Below are 13,596 nucleotides of genomic sequence, written 5' to 3' on the forward strand. Positions count from 1 at the left end.
CTAATATATAGGATGTAGTCTATCATAACTTTAAGCACCTGTGTGTCGCACCTGCATGGCTACTAGTATTTCAAACAGGCCCTAGATATGCCGGTTATATCCCCCTCATGAATATTCTGTCTTTGAAGCATGCCTTGCACGTTGTGCATTACAAAAAAGGTGCAGGGGAAGCTAAGGCCTGGCGCTCTCGTAGAGAAGTAAAGGCGTCGGCCAAAGTGACACCGGACTGCTCCTCCGGGTTCTTGGCCGTTGGAGCCCGCGGCCGCCGCGCGGTGCCGTGGGCGCGTGGCGGCGTGACTGCCTGCACCTGCAGTGCATGGTTCCGGCGTCCGTCGCCCACGGTTCGGGACGAAAGCTGAAAGCATCGCACGTCCTGCTGCTGCTGGCGATTAAAAAATCTCAAAGCAAGCTCAACTTGGGGGTACTGAATGTGCCACTCAGACTCCGTGCCTTCACTGCGATCGGCTGCATGCGTGCGTGCTCTAATCCGATCACCCATCGTTGGAGGCCTGTTACCTAAGCGCTATCCGTCTTTCTAAACGCTAAACAACAAACACTCGAGTCGCTATCGTTTAGAGCACTTTAGCTCATTTTTATGTCTAAAGCTCTAACGTGTGGTGGGTTAAAGTTTAGAGCTAACTTTAGATCAGTTCTTTAGAGCCAAAACTGTCAATTAAACGGACTATGCGGTATTTAAACAAGCTAAATGATCATATAGACGAACAGTACATGCATGTCGAATCATGAGGGATGAAAACGGATCGGATACGGACGGATATCACCGATATTATATTTGTTTTCATATTTCTGTCCGGATTCGGATTCAAATACGGATAGTGTCAACTATGTCGGATATGATACGATTGGATATCGACATCATAAATATGCGATTTGAGTATTCGGATACGGATACGGTATCGGATGTTGGATATCCGGACTCGGATACGGACAGATCTCAACCCCTCTAAACGGATTCGGTTTCGAATACAGTCGGAAAATATCCGTACCGTTTTCATCCCATCATGCATGTCGCTGGATTGCCGCCCCTGATTTCAGTGAAAACAAAGTCCTGTTTGCCACGAGGAATAGTATTATCATCACAAGCCATGCAGTCCCCGTTTAATAACAAAGCCATCATCGTACTTTATCTCTAGACTAGATAGAGCACAATCAAATATCTTGGGCTCTTGGGATGCATGCATGGCGGCAGCCCTCCGTTTCAGACAAGTCTCAACTCTCAAAGCGACGAAGAAGTTTCTGAACTAGTGTTGGTGGTAGGCCCAGTACGTTGCCTCGCATGGCTATAAATTGATGCCTCGTTACACAGGCTGAGCCACACTGCACTGCACTGAGATACACATACTTCACATTTTCTCTTGTGACAATGTCTCGGCCCGCTCAACACCAACTCGAAGTCTCGGATCGCCATGCGTCCACCACGCTCCCCTGTGCACGCCTCGGCGCTGCTTGCGCTCGCCGTGGCACTTTCACTGGCCGCCGCCGCCGCGGCCCGCCACTCCTACACCATCGTTCCGGCGCCCGTGGAGCGGGCGGACGACGAGGTGCGGCGCATGTACGAGGCGTGGAAGTCGGAGCACCGCCACGGCCGGCCGCGCGACGTCGTCAGCTCCGACGCCCGGCTGCGGCTGGAGGTGTTCCGCGACAACCTGCGGTACATCGACGCGCACAACGCGGAGGCGGACGCGGGGCTCCACACCTTCCGCCTCGGTCTCACCCCCTTCGCTGACCTCGCCCTCGAGGAGTACCGCGGCCGCGTCCTCGGCTTCCGCGGCCGCCGCGGCGCGAGCGCGGCCAGGGTCGGGAGCGGCAGCACCCTCCCCCGCGGCGGCGACCTCCCCGACGCCATCGACTGGCGCGAGCTTGGCGCCGTCACCGGGGTCAAGAATACCAAGAACAATGCGGTGCGTACTCGGCGCCATTATGCAAGCTCGTTATTACTTCGCCCAACTACGTTTTTCTAGAGAGAATAGAATTTGCAGCTAGTTATCTGATGATCTCTGGACCGACGGCGACTGCCGTTGGGGCGGCATGCAGGTGGGTGCTGGGCATTCTCGGCGGTGGCAGCCATCGAGGGGATCAACGAGATCGTGACGGGCAACCTCGTGTCGCTGTCAGAGCAGGAGATCATTGACTGCGACACCCAGGACGGCGGCTGCAACGGCGGGGAGATGCAAAACGCTTCCCAGTTCGTCATCAACAACGGCGGGATCGACACCGAGGCCGACTACCCCTTCATCGGAACTGACGCCGCCTGCGATGCCAACCGGGTCGGTACTACTACTGCTGCCAAAAGTTGCTGCACTAGATTACAATACAGTTCAATGGGCTGGAACTGGAACTGAAGGCAATGGAGATTTTCATGCATTGTTCAATTGCAGGTGAATGAAAGGGTGGTGACCATTGACAGCTTCGTGAGCGTGGCCACCGAGAACGAGACAGCCCTGCAGGAGGCGGTGGCGAACCAGCCTGTGAGTGTCGCAATCGACGCAAGCGGGCGTAAATTCCAGCACTACACCTCGGTAAGCATCGATGACGAACCAGTGCCAACAAGATCAGATCGTCAGATCATGGAGGTGTTGTTTCTGGCCATGAATTGATTTTCCAATCGTACATTACATGCGTGCAGGGAATCTTCAACGGGCCATGCGGGACGCAGCTAGATCACGGCGTCACGGCGGTGGGCTACGGCAGCGAGAACGGCAAGGACTACTGGATCGTGAAGAACTCGTGGAGCGCCAACTGGGGCGAGGCTGGCTACATCCGCATCAGGCGCAACGTCGCCGCGGCCACGGGCAAGTGCGGCATCGCCATGGACGCGTCGTACCCGGTGAAGGGCAGCCCCAACCCGACGGCGACTGCTGGGGCAGCCATGGATGTGCTGAAGATGGCTCTTGCTTAGGCCTGACCGCCTGAGGCTGGCAGCCGACTGAACTGAAGTTACTCGATCGTTGTTTCCACTATAGTGCTGTTCTGAGTTGTGTGATGCACGACGCATGGTCTAGTTTAACTTTATATATGTACCACCGGAAATAAGTTACTCCTCATAATAAAGTTACGATGTGATAAGTCAATAACTTATTGTAATAAAAATTCTGTCTTTTGTAACCATGGATTCTCATTCCGTTTTGCATGGTTTTATCGATCTTTTTTTTTCAAAAGGGCAGCCCCAACCCGACGACGACGGCTGGGGCAGCCATGGATGTGCTGAAGATGGCTCTTGCTTAGGCCTGACCGCCTGAGGCTGGCAGCCGACTGAACTGAAGTTGCTCGATCGTTGTTTCCACTATGGTGCTGTTGCGAGGGCCTTTTAAATTCAGGGTGTAAAGTTTTGAGATATCATATCGAGTGTCATATGGGGGTGTCGCATGAGGTGTTCGGATACTAATAAAAAAAACAGTTACTGTAGCACCACATTATTAAATCATGAACTAATTAGGCTTAAAATATTTATCTCGTAAATTAGTCGCAAACTGTGCAATTAGTTATTTTTTAGTCTATATTTAATACTCCATGCATGTGTCCAAATATTCGATGGGATAGAGAATAAACTTTAGGGGATGAACTAAACAAGGCCTAAATTGTGTGATACACGATGCATGGTCTAGTTTAACTTTATATATGTACCACCGGAAATAAGTTACTCCTCATAATAAAGTTGTGATGTGATGCACGATGTTTTAGAGGTATGTTGTAAGTGTTTCATATAGATGTTGCAAAAGTAGATCGAGATGTTGCACATGTTACAATGGCTATACACGTATGTTTCAAATGTATGTTCCTAATGTTTCATCTATTTCAAACGCATGGTTCAAGTGTTTTAAAAAATGTTACAAAAGTATATTTGGATGTTGCATATATATGCAAGTGTTTCATGTATTTTCATATGTATGTTTGTAAGTATTTTCATCTGGATGTTCCAATGTTTTGTAATGGCTATACACATGCTTTCAAGTTTTAGACCTATGTTGCAAGTGTTTCAGCTGTTTTGGACGTATGCTGCAAGTGTTTCATCTGGATGTTGCAAAAGTAGATCAAATATTGCACATGTTGAATATGACCTACTTGTCGCGCCACCTGCTACAGCTGCTGGTGGGCGCTGCCGAGCGGTGGGAGAAGTCTGGGCGGTGCAGGCTCCGCCTGGGCACGCAAAACGATCAGACGCGGGAAATGAGGTGTAGGGAAACAGACCAGCAGGCACGCGCTCCGTAGCTAGAAACACCACCCATCGTGAGTAACAACTTCTTTTATCATGAAGGCCACCTCCTCTGGTTGCTTTTCCAAATTCTAAAGGTCCTCCGATATATCTCATTGCATAAATTCCACCAATAACTAATAACAATTTCATCAATAAGCTTTCTTTGGCTCTTGTCAAATTTAGCTCTTACTCGCTGCCACCATTTATAAATTGAACAACTATGACAAATATTGTTTAGAAGATTTGATAGAATCTCCCATTGGGCCTCTTTTGTTCGAAACTTGTATTGCATATGGATAGTTCTTGCAGAGGTGTCAGGGACTTTCTGGGTGTTGGTTACATACACCACATATCTGGTTGTTAGGCCATCCCTTTTCTGAAGATTATCGTCTGTCATAATTTTGGTGTGAAGTAGTGTCTAAGCAAAAAAAAACGACATTTTGGCCCTATCCTTGCCTTCTAGATTGAATTGATCTTTAGTTTACATGTCATTCCTACATATTGTATTTGGTAGGCACCACTGGTTTTGTACTCTCCATTATGAGTCCATCTCCAGCCAATTTGGTCCTCTTCCTCCATGTTTCTATTGATATCCTTGATCGTTTCCCATAGCTTTACAAATTTCGTTAACTACGGGGAACGGGGCACACGGCAAATAAGCTAAAACACTCGGCGAAGAGTTTGCCGAGTGTAACACTCGGCGAAGGGCACACGGCAAAAATTTATCGGCAAACTCACTTTGCCGAGTGTTTTTCGTCGGACACTCGGCAAAGACGTTGCCGAGTGCAAAAAAAAAAACACTCGGCAAACATTTTTCGCAAGAAATAAAAAAAAACAAATTGCCACTGGCCGCCGGCCACCACGGCCACCACGCCATGCCAGCCTGCTTCGCCTCCGAGCGCTGAGGGCGCGGCGTCCCGCACCGCCGCCCACCACGGCCACCACGCCACGCCAGCCTGCTTCGCCTCCGAGCGCTGAGGGTGCAGCGTCCCGCACCACCTCCAAGCGGCAAGGCCACGGCAGCCCGCGTTGCCTTCTCACGGCATCCGTGTGTCAGGACTGCGATGACCCACGCTGTCTTCGAGTGCCATGACTGTGGCTATGCCACCTCCGCGGGTCGAGAATGCAACGCGCTGCGCCATGGCCTCCATCTCTGCCAGGATAGGAAGATGAACTATGGTTGAGTCTAGAGAGAGAACAGAAGGCTGAGAAGGTGAGGAATGAAAAAGATAGCGAAGAGAGAGAACGGTAGATGAGGCCACGTTTAGTTTCAAAAAGTTTTCCCAAAAAGTGCTACAGTAGTCATCACATCGAATCTTGCGATACATGCATGGAGCATTAAATGTAGACGAAAAAAACTAATTGCACAGTTTGGTTGGAAATCGCGAGACGAACGTTTTGAGCCTAATTAGTCCATGATTGAATACTAATTGCCAAATAAAAACAAAATTGCTACATTGGCCAAATTCCCAAATTTCACCCAACTCAACACAGCCTGAGAAAGAAATAAGGATGCATTGAACGGATGTAGCTTTATTGGGCTGCGAGTTGGTGGGTATTGATGCCCGCACAGGTGCACAGCGCGCTCTTCAGTTCAAAATATTCACGCCACGCCACGCACCACTCCTTTGCCGAGTGTCCTCGATTTGGACACTTGGCAAAGTTTTTTTATTTTTTTCTCTTCTTTTTCAGAAAAAAATATTTTTTCCTTTGCCGAGTGTCCTAGATCTGGGCATTCGGCAAAGTTTTTTTTATTTTTTTTTCTTCTCCTTCTTTCCCAGAAAAAAAAATTTCTTTCTTTGCCGAGTGTCCTGGATTTGGGCACTCGGCAAAGTTTTTTTATTTTTTTTCTTCTCCTTCTTTTCCAGAAAAAAGATTTTTACTTCTTTGTCGAGTGTCAAAAAAAAAAAACACTCGGCAAACCCCATCTTTGCCGAGTGTTTTTTTGACACTCGGCAAACCTCCTCTTTACCGAGTGTTTTTTTTGCTGAGTATTTTTAGCGCAGCACTCAGCAAAGATCTTGTTTGCCGAGTGCCCGAGAGAATACACTCGGCAAACATAAAAACACTCGGCAAAATTGACGTTTCCGGTAGTGTAATTTTGTGAGTTGATCGAAAAATATGCCTAACCCATGTGTGATCATTTAAGGCCTCATGTGCAAATCTTTTTTTTCCTTCAAGTGTTTTGATATAGGGATGGTGCAATGTTCCTTGCTTCTTCTTCATTTATCCAACTTTACAACCAAAATTTGGTCATGTCACCTTTGCTAATGGTAACCACGGTTGATTCATGGATTAGGTCTATGCCAGTTCTATCGATTATGTTAGGCAGTGTTTGGTTGGAGGGATAAGGTTGGATGGGATGGAAAGAACCCAGTTCTAATGGTGTTTGGTTCAAAATCAAGCCAGAGTGAGGGATATCCCACTAGAGAATATTCCTCTAGAAGTGGGATGATTTTGCCCCTAAAACTGAGGGACGGAGTCATCCGAGATGAGATGGGAGTGTAGGCTTATCTTATCTGACAACTGGGTCCCGCACGCCATTGTCTCAAACCACTTTTTTGTGTCTTTATACCAAATAAAAAATGAGTCGGTCCAGTTCCTTCTCAACCAAACACAAAATGAGTACCTCCCGTCTCATAAATCAGAGATAGGACCATATACCACCTTGTCTCCCAACCATATGCTACTTGATTGCACAACGGATATAGTGCAACTTGTTATACCCATGAGCTAGTGCCACACTAGACACAGATCCAACAGAGTCTATAACAAACAAAGGCATCAGGCCTAACTCAGTCTAAAAGACTAGTCTGATGGGTGGTTGCCTCACCTTTTATGTTGTGCTCCCCACCATCATTTCCCAATGTATAACTAAACCTAGCAACAAGTTTCTTTCTAGAATAAAAATCAAGCACTTGCGCCATGTCGAAGATTTAACATGGGTGAATAAGTTCGACCACGAGAAACTTAACCAGCTGAGTCACTATACTTATTTCACACTTTATCTGATTTACCATGTCGTTTCAACATAGAAAAAAAAGAAGTGGAGAAGCCAGCACCATGGAAACAAGTCTTGAGCATGGAGCTCTCGAGAGTGCATACATGCAACAAAGCGATTTACTCATTTACATATCACACCACATGCTTATCTATCGTTAGTTATATTAACCTCAAAGTGGAATCTTCGGTTCACCATATTTTACTTTTAATAATGCTTTGCACACCTTTCTTTCTGACCTAGACCCATGATCTTTGTTCATATGATCTTTGTCTAGCCAAGGTACACAGTACTTAAATTCTAAGACATATTGGAATAGCTGATAACACGACCATCATATAAATCTCTGAGTCACAAGTTATCTATGTGACCGCGTAACAAATTATGTATTTTGCTGCAACGTGTGAACATGTTTTCTAGTACTAGTTAAACCAAAATTTAAAAAAATATCACATTATCACCACGTGCAGGCGTGAAGCATCCGATTTAATTTTCCGTGGAATCGGCGTCCACAGCCACGACGCAAACGTCAAGAGCTGCGTGCCCAAATGTGAGACAGGGTCAGATGGGCAAGGAAAAGCACCCTGTTTCCTGCCCGGAACGCCCGCCATTGATGGCCCCTCGTGGCCTTTTAATTTCGTCGTTTGTTATCTATCCCTCAACAAGATGCTTTAATTACTGCACGTTTCTACATATGAAAGAGAGAGCTCTTCTTGCGCAAAAAAGAAACAAATCAAGAGGGAGCTCGTAGAAAGGCGTTGCCCAACAAAGCGTCGCCGCGGGACGGGCTTTCGAGCTCCCTGCTGCGCTCCACAGTCGGAGCACGCCGGCGGCGGCGGCGGCCGCCGCGGCAAGTACAAGCGGTCTACCGTACCGTCGGCGCACAAGGTATAGGACGCAGGCAGTTGCACGCCTGAGCGTGTAATCGAGTGGTGAGAGAACACGGTGCCAATCAGGATCGCGCTTGCCATTAGTGGTGCCGTTTAGAATAATGGCAAAAGGATGCTCAACTTGGGGTAAATGGTGTGCCCCAGGCCTCCTTGAGTATTAGTGATCGCTAAACGAGCGGCTGCTGTAGTACTAATCCTACCCACGGCGGCCATGTCAAAGGGATCGTCCAAATCCGAGTACCAAAGCACCCATCATTAGAGGCCTTTACCGGCCACTAAAATAAGCATGTTGATGGTGAGTATTTTTTAACTGATTGACTGGTGATTGCAGTCCAGACAGGTAGTGCTAGGTTCAAACAATGGGACGCCGAACAGGGGATAACCTGACTCGAGCTCCCTAATCCACCTGCTTGCAGTGGTCTCGAGAATGGGATAATCATATCTATGAACTATCACTTGAGTCACTGACGGTGGGCCTCTATGGTTGCAAATTTTATGCCGCACACCCCTCATAATAATGGCAACTTAATTTTTTTTAAAAAAGAAGAAGAAAGAATTTTTGAGGAATAGTTGTGTCGCCGATATATCTCGTGAGAAGAACTAGATGTGCTTCAAACAATCACAACCAAACAACATAATAGTTGACGACGGTGTAGTGAGGGTTTCTTATGCAGATTTCGCAGAAGATGCTGATCGGCAAAATTAGATTTTGGCTGCTCAAATCTTAAGACTTTACTCTCTCCATTTCAAAACACAAGTTATTTCAGTTTCATCCCAAGTCCAGTTTTTTCTAAGTCAGAAAAAATATAATCTTGTTGAGTAGTGCTTACAAAATATAATCTTGCTAAGCGAAAATAGTAAAGTACTCCATCGGTTTTAAATTATAAGACTTTCTGGCGTACATGGTTTTTGCTACATATCTAGATACAAATTATGTCTAGATACGTAGTAAAAGATATGTATTTAGAAAAAGCTAGAATATCTTATAATTTGTAATGGAGGGAGTAGTAAAACTTGTTGTTTTTGTGATTAAGATGGAGACAATTAGGCTTGTTTTTTTCCATATATGCATGTATTTCAGGCAGCTTTGGATCTACCCAAATCTCCGTAACATGTCAACATATTTGGCAATTAGTTAGGAGACTTTAGTAAAGAATTAAAACTGATAATCCTGTTAGGGAGGCCGGCCGCTATGTGTTGGCCTGTTGGGCACTTTGGTTAACCAGAAATTATTTAAGGAGTAAAAAATCAATCGGCAGTTCTCAAACTTGTTTCGCTATATCATTCCGGTCCCTAAACTCGAAAAATTGTCCCTTTAGGTCCTTAAACTTATTTGCCCATGTCATCATAGTCCCTAATAAACTCACAAATCACTTGTGTAGGTATTCAAACTTGTTCAATTATGTCATTCTGCTCACTAAATTCGCAAATCACCTGTTTATATCCTCGATGTATGTCCGAGTCTTAGAGCTAGTGAGACGCGAACAGAGATTCAGTACCTAAATAGGTGATTAGCGAGTAGCAAATTTAGAGACCGGGTTGACATAGTCAAACAAGTTTGAGGACCTAAACATGTGATTTGTGATTTTAGGAACTGGAATGACACGACAAACAAGTTAAAGGACATAAACGATGGATTTATAAGTTTAGGGACCAGGATAATACAACTCAACAGGTTTGAGACCGTCAGAGGAATTTATTCATATTTTAGTATTTCAAGGAGGTATTCTTCTTTTTTGCAGTTTTTATTCTCGGTTACCTGATGCTCCCTACTTGGTTTATTCTTGAGAAAACGTACTTTTTTATCACTCGAGAAATCGTACTTGGAGTTGCAACAGTTGGTGAAAGTGGTCAATTGCTTCTTCTTTTTCTAGACACGTAGGTCTCGCAATCTAATGTACTAATTAATATTCACTAGATTGTGTGTGTTTTATTACACCCACGTCAAAAACTACCTTTTAAAAAAAAAAATCTTTACAACACTTGGTGGTTCGGTGGTTAAGAGATGTTGCACGAACCTCGTCCACACAATTGGACACCACAAGAACCTACCCACAAGTGAGGTAACTCAACGACACGAGCAATCCACTAGAGTTACCTTTCGGCGCTCCGCCGGAGAAGGTACAAACCCCCTCACAATCACCGGAGATGGCCACGGACAATCACCAACTCGTGCCAATCCTCCTCCGCTGCTCCAAGCCGTCTTGGTGGTGGCAACCACCAAAAGCAACAAGCGAATCCCGCAGCAAAACACGAACACCAAGTGCCTCTAGATGCAATCACTCAAGCAATGCACTTGGATTCTCTCCCAATCTCATAAAGATGATGAATCAATGATGGAGATGAGTGGGAGGGCTTTGACTAAGCTCACAAAGTTGCTATGTCAATGCAAATGGTCAAGAGAGTGAGCTTGAGCCGGCCATAGGGCTTAAACAGAAGCCTCCACGAAATAGAGCCGTTGGACTCCTCACTACTCTGAACATGGGCCGACCGGACGCTCCGGTCAGATTGACTGGACGCTAGACCTCAGCGTCCGGTCGCGTGATGCACGCCACGTGTCTCCTCTCTTCAAATACTGAGCGCCTGATCCCAACGGTTAAGTGATGACCGGACGCACTGCTGCGAAGTGACCGGACGCTGAACCTCAGCGTCCGGTCGTTTCTAGTAAGATTCCAAACGCGAAATTTCACGACCGGACGCGTCCGGTCATGCTCGATCGGACACACCCGGCGTCCGGTCACTCAACGTTTTCTCTGTGCACCTCACGTTAGCGTACGTCAGCACTGACCGGACGCACCCTACCAGCGTCCGGTAACTCTTCGAGCCAGCGTCCGGTCACTCTACGGGTGGACACTCCGCCGGTGAAGTTTCTAACCCTTGCTGAAATGTGTCAACCACCAAGTATATCATCTTGTGCACATGTATTAGCATATTTTCACAAGCATTTTCAAGGGTGTTAGCACTCCACTAGATCCTAAATGCATATGCAATGAGTTAGAGCATCTAGTGGCACTTTAATAACCGCATTTCAATACGAGTTTCACCTCTCTTAATAGTACGGCTATCTAACCTAAATGTAATCACACTCTTTAAGTGTCTTGATCACCGAAACAAAATGGCTCCTACTATTAATACCTTTGCCTTGAGCCTTTTGTTTTTCTCTTTCTTCTTTTCAAGTTCAAGCATTTGATCATCACCATGCCATCACCATCGTCATGATCTTCGACATTGCTTCATCACTTGGAGTAGTGCTACCTATCTCATAATCACTTTGATAAACTAGGTTAGCACTTAGGGTTTCATCAATTAACCAAAACTAAACTAGAGCTTTCAGCCGGTGAGGAGTGTACTCACTCAACATTGATATTGCCATGTCAATCAAAGTTTTATTTTTCCTTTTAACTAAGCCATTTGATTGAGGAGTGTACTTGGCCAAGAATTGATGTCTAATTCCAAATTCATTACACAACTCATCAATTCTAGTGTTCTTGAATTCACTACCATTGTCACTTCTAACTTTCTTGATGGTTGTTTCAAACTTATTGTGAATGCCATTGACAAATGATTTGAATGTTGCAAACACGTCACTCTTGTCAACAAGAAAGAATACCCATGTGTATCTAGTGAAATCATCCACAATCACAAATCCATATTTATTTCCACCAATGCTTGTGTATGTGGTTGGTCCAAATAAGTCCATGTGCATCAACTCAAATGCCTTAGATGTGCTCATCATGCTCTTCTTAGGATGTGTGTTACCAAGTTGTTTTCCGGCTTGACATGCACTACATAGTTTATCCTTCTCAAGTATGACATCTTTCAAGCCTCTAACTAAGTCATGCTTAATCAACTTGTTCAATTGTTTCATTCCAACATAACCAAGCCTTCTATGCCATAACCAACCTATGCTAGACTTAGTGATCAAACATGTTGTCAATTGAGCTTCTCTAGCATTGAAATCAACCAAGTATAGATTTTTATATCTAAATCCTTTGAATATCAAGTTAGAACCATCTACACTTATAATCTCTACATCATCCACACCAAATATGCACTTGAAACCAAGATCACACAATTGAGCCACCGACAAAAGGTTGAAGTTCAAGCTCTCTACTAGTAGCACATTGGAAATGCTCAAGTCATTGGATATTGTAATCTTACCAAGCCCTTTGACCTTGCCTTTGCCATTGTCACCAAATGTGATACTATCAATCCCATTGCTCTTGTTTTCATTGATTGAATTGAACATTCTTGGATCACCGGTCATGTGTTGTGTGCACCCACTATCAAGCACCCAATGCCTTCATCCGACTTTATAATTGACCTACAAAAGAAGATCAATTCTTTTTAGGTACCCAAACTTGCTTGGGTCCGTGAAGGTTAGTTACCAAGGTCTTTGGTACCCAAATAGCCTTCTTCTTTGGGTCCACAATTGGTGTACCAATGAACTTAGCCTTCACACCATTGGCATCCTTAACAAGTATGTAACAAGAATCAAATTTAATTGAGGATACAATAGGTAGCTTGTTCTTGTTAATCTTGCAATATTGCTCTACATGCCCAACTTGCTTGCATCTATTGTAAAACCGATCATTGCCCTTCATAAAGTTAACTTTGGGAGTGACAAAGGCCGCCTTGCCTTTCTTGGGGGTATAGCCTAATCTCTCTTTATTGAGAGAAAACCTTTGGCTACCCAAGCACTTTAGCAAACGGGCATCTCCACCATAGGTATTGCCTAAAGCACAAGTGAGCTCATTCACCTCCTTCTTGAGGGTCTCATTTTCCACCATTAATGAGGCATCACATGTGAGACCATCACTCAAAGGTGAAGTAGAGGTAGTAGTGCTACAAGAAGTGTTAGTGGGAGCAACTATAATGGGCTTATAAAAAGATTCATCAATAAGATCACACGTTAGTCTCACATCACATGATACAATCACTTGCTCCTTCTTGGCTTCCTCTTTGACTTGCTCGATGAGAGAGGAGTGAACTTTTTCAAGCTTAGAGTGAGCTTTGCCAAGCTTCTCATGGGCTTCCATTAGCCTCTCATGAGTGGTATTGAGCTCATCAAGGGATTGCTCAAGAAATTTGACTTTCTTGTTCAATTCCTTGCACTTCTTTCTCTTCATCTCAAAGCAAGTATGCACTTGCTCAAACATGTTCATGAGCTCCTCCTTGGAGTATTCCTCCTCCTCATCATCACTCCTACAAGCATCACTTTCACATTCATCATCATCACTCACATCATATTTTACCTTGGTAGGTTTTGCCATGAGGCATGTCGAAGGAGTGTCGAAGATGGAGGGCTTGTTGTTGATGGCGATGCTTGCTAATGCTTTCTTGATAGATTTCTTGCCATCATCACTAGAGTCATCACTATCCAAAGAGCCATCACTATCCCAAGTGACCACATAGCCTCCACCCTTCTTCTTTTTTTGGAAGGTCATTCTCTTCTCCTTTTTCTCCTTCTTTTCTTTCTTATCCTTCTT

General features: G+C 45.1%; 1 pseudogene; it reads left to right on the forward strand.

Moving 5' to 3' along the window:
* The first annotated feature begins 1,391 nt into the window (after positions 1-1,391).
* Positions 1,392-3,055, forward strand: LOC136529034 (oryzain alpha chain-like; annotated as a pseudogene).
* The last annotated feature ends 10,541 nt before the right edge of the window (positions 3,056-13,596 follow it).

Source organism: Miscanthus floridulus, chromosome 19 (assembly GCF_019320115.1).
Source record: "Miscanthus floridulus cultivar M001 chromosome 19, ASM1932011v1, whole genome shotgun sequence".
NCBI lineage: Eukaryota > Viridiplantae > Streptophyta > Magnoliopsida > Poales > Poaceae > Miscanthus > Miscanthus floridulus.